A 4,433-nucleotide genomic window follows, 5' to 3' on the forward strand; every position below is an offset into this window, starting at 1 on the left:
AGAACACACATCCAGGACCGTACCATCCCAGAGGTGACCTGTCTTTCTGCAGCTGTGAAGGGGAGCTAGAGCTGGGTGTGCCCAACTGATTAGGATTTGCTGAAACAATTCAACCCTTCTTCCATATTTGAAATCCCATCTGGTCTTTGTCCCATATATTTTCCTTTCTGTTTTAAAATGTGAGTCTCTTTTGAGGGAAAGCCAATCCATGTGTTTCTGATTCATTTAAACTTAATTTCTCCAAATAGCACTCTCTAACATCCCTGAATTTCATACATTTTTAGAAGACAGGAAATAGGAAGAGGCCAAGTATGGGCAGATTGGGAAGAGATGGAGCTCCCAGGCACTCACGGGGATTCTCTTCCTTAGGAAAATAATGTCTCCCATCCTTACAGTGGAGGCTGAGCCTGGCTTCAATTCCATATTCTTGCTCCAGTTCTAGCTAAGGCGACAGTTATAACACGTGGGCCAGACAGTATGGGACTCCATCCAGCACCATTTTTTTTTTTTTTTTTTTTTTTTTTGAGACAGGGTCTCCCTCTATTGCCCAGGCCAGACTGCAGTGGGGCAATCACAGCTCACTGCAGCCTCAACTTCCCTGGCCCAAGTAACCGGGCTCAAGTGATCCTCCCACCTCAGCCTCTTGAGTAGCTAGGACCACAGATGCATGCCTAATGCCCAGTTAATTTTTTGTTATTTTTTGTAGAGACAGGGTCTCCCTATGTTGCCCAAGCTGGTCTTGAACTCCTGGACTCAAGGGATGCTCCCTACTTGGCCTCTCAAAGTGCTGGGATTACAGGCATAAGCCACCGCGCCAGCCCAGCACGGTTTACTATCTAGAAAATAGTAAAGCGAGGAATTAACTTGATCCTTGGCCAGGGCAGGAAGTAAGGTCACCTGTGAGAGAAGCAGTTATTCTGTGGTGCTTCCTGAGTATCTCCATCATATACCTCAGCAGGAGGGCTTGGATGCTCCCTCCAGGCAAACATGACTATGACAATGAAGTAAAAACAAACCTGGATAACATGATGGGTGGGCTTTGATGGAGAAAGTATATGGAGGCAATATAGCATGTTAGAAAGTGCTGTGTAGTCAGACAAAACTGGGTTCAAAGCTTGGCTCTGACAGTTAAGCCCAGGGACTTTAGGCAAGTCACTTAACCTCTGTGAATATCATCAGTAAGCTTCCGCTGCATGAGACTGTTATAAGAATTAAATAAAACCATTTGTAGGGTATGACAATTAATAGGCACTTAAATAAATGGCAGCCAGTAGTGTCATTATCTGAAAGTAAGATACAGTGTGTTGAAATTTCTTAATTCAACTCCCACTTAAATCATGCCCCAGACAGTCTCCTGACACACTGCTGAGGGTCTAATATGGAAATTTTGAAAGCAATCAATCAACAATAATTTGATGGGCATGTGATGGTACAAAGCCAGTGCCAGATGCTATGGATGGGTGGGCAGGGGAAAAGAAAAAAAAGTAGCGGGTTTGCAAGATTGTTCAAGGCTGGACACAGTGTCTCACACCTGTAATCCCAGCACTTTGGGAGGCTGAGGCAGAAGGATTGCTTGAGTCCAGGAGTTTGAGACCAGCCTGGGCAACATAGTCAGACCTCATCTCTACTAAAAATAAAAATAAAAAATTAGCTAGGCATGGTGGCATGCACCTGTAGTCCCTGCTGCTTGGGAGGTTAAGGCAGGAGGATTGATTGAGCCCGGGAGGTGGAGGCTGCAGTGAGCCTTGATTGCACCATTGCACTCCAGCCTGGGTGACAGAGAGATACCCTGTCTCAAAAACAAACAAAAAACATTAACAACAACAAAAACAAGGTTGTTCAAGAGACAACAGAAGTCATAGACACTTGAGAAAAATCACAAAGCAATTTAGCAGCAAATTTTCAGAATCCAAGTTGAGTCTTGGGCTACTGGGGATGTAGAATCATGCTTGGAGGATGCAGACACCCTGCCGGAGGATGATCTAAATCTGGAAAACCTTCTGTATGATTCTGAACTGGGACTTGATTTTTAAGCTTCCTTAATACCTGGTAAACCTGAAGCTTGGGATTTTATAACAAGTTTATTTTTTACGTGTTAAAAATGTGTGGAGAGGGTGAAATGGGAAAAACTGCCTAATGAATATAGAGTTTCATTTTGGGGCGATGAAATGTTTTGGAACTAGATGGAGGTGATGGTTACATGACATTGTGAATGTGCTAAATATCACTGAATTGTTCACTTTAAAATGGTTAACTTTATGCTACAATTTCACCTCAATTTAAAAATTCATAGAAATTTAGAAATAGTCCAGGTGTGGTGGCTCACTCCTGTAATCCCATCACTTTGGGAGGCTGAGGTGGGCGGATCATCTGAGGCCAAGAATTTGAGACCAGCCTGGCCAACATGGCAAAACCCTGTTTCTACTAAATATATAGAAATTAGTTGGGTGTGGTGGCGCATGCCTGTAGTCCCAGCTACCTTGAAGGCTGAGGCAGGAGAATAGCTTGAACCCAGGAGGCGCAGGTTGCAGTGAGCTGAGATGGTGCCACTACACTCCTGCCTAGGCGACAGAAAGAGACTTGGTCTCAAAAAAAAAAAAAGTAAAAATAAAATTTAAAAAAAGCTGTTTGGCTTGGCACAGTGGCTTACACCTGTAATCCCAGCACTTTGGGAGGCCAAAGTGGGCAGATCACTTAAGGTCAGGAGTTTGAGACCAGCCTGGCCAACATGGTGAAACACCGCCTCTACCAAAAAATAGGAAAGTTAGCCGGGCGTGGTGACGTGCGTCTGTAATCCCAGTTACTCGGGAGGCTGAGGCAGAAGAATCACTTGAACCTGGGAGATGGAGGTTGCAGTGAGCCGAAATCACGCCACTGCACTCCAGCTTCGGTGACAGAGTGAGAGCCTGTCTCAAACAAACTATTTTTAAAGGAGTACCCCTACCAGATATTAGAAATTTTTTTTAACCTATGCAAATTAAAGCAATATGCGATTGGTACAGAAATAGGAAAGGAAAGAATGGAGTCCAGAGGCAGATTTAAATATATATGGGGATTTTTTTGTTTGTTTCTTTTTCTTTTTTCTTTTTTTATATAGGGATTTAGTATATGCTAATGAAGACCGTTAAAATCAGCAGGGAGGCCAGGCATGGTAATCCCTGCACTTTGGGAGGCTGAGTCGAGCGGATTGCTTGAGCCCAGGAGTTTGAGACAAGCCTGGGCAACGTGGTGAGACCCTGTCTCTACAAAAAAATACAAAAACTAGCCAGGTGTGGTAGCATGTGCTTGTGCTCCTAGCTACTCAGAAGGTTGAAGTGGGAGGATGGCTTGAGTCTAGGAGGTGGAGGCTGCAGTGAGCTGAGATCGCGCCATTGCCACTGTACTCCAGCCTGGGCGACAGAGGAAGACTGTCTCAAAAAAGAAAAAAAGAAAAAAGAAAGAAAATGAAAAGAAAATAAGAATGGATAATTTAGAAAAGAATTCTGAGTGGTCAATAGACATATGAAAATATGTTTAACCTCATTAGTAATCCAGAAAAACGATACAAATAAAACTGACAATGAGATTGTTTCTATTGCTTTTTTTTTTTTGAGGCAGAGTCTCACTCCATCACCCAGTCTGGAATGCAATGGCGCCATCTCAGCTCACTGCAGCCTCTGCCTCCTGGGTTCAAACAATTCTCCTGCCTCAGCCTCCTGAGTAGCTGGGATTACAGGCATGTGCCACCACACCCAGCTAATTTCTGTATTTTTAGTAAAGCGGGGTTTCGCCACATTGGCCAGGCTGGTCTTGGACTCCTGACCCCAGATGATCTGCCTGCCTCAGCCTCCCAAAGTGCTAGGATCACAGGAGTCACCACCACACCTGGCCTATGTTTCTATTGCATAACAGATTGATAAAGAAACAACCCTCTGCACTTCTAGTGAAGGTATAAAATTGTACAACTTTCCTAAAGGGCAATTTTGTCTCATGAATCAACATTTTTTTGTTTGTTTTGAGACTGAGTCTAGCTTTGTCGCCCAGGCTGGAGTGCAGTGGCGCGATCTTGGCCCACTGCGACCTCTGCCTCCTGGGTTCCAGCAATTCACCCACCTCAGCCTCCCGAGTAGCTGAGACTACAGGTGCTTGCCACCATGTCCAGCTAATTTTTGAATTTTTAGTAGTGACGGGGTTTCACCATGTTGGCCAGGTTGGTCTCGAACTCTTGACCTCAGGTGATCCACTCACCTTGGCCTCCCAAAGTGCTGGGATTACAGACGTGAGCCACCACACCCAGCCTCATGTATCAACATTTTAAATGAGTTTACCCTTCAACGCAGAAATCCCACTATTATAACTATTATAACTCTATTATAACTTTATCATTCAGAGTTAATAAGACAAGTAAACAAAAATAATAAGTGAAAGCTAAGGAAAAAACCCTGTGTCCATCA

This window comes from Pongo abelii, chromosome 19 (assembly GCF_028885655.2).
Source record: "Pongo abelii isolate AG06213 chromosome 19, NHGRI_mPonAbe1-v2.0_pri, whole genome shotgun sequence".
Lineage (NCBI taxonomy): Eukaryota > Metazoa > Chordata > Mammalia > Primates > Hominidae > Pongo > Pongo abelii.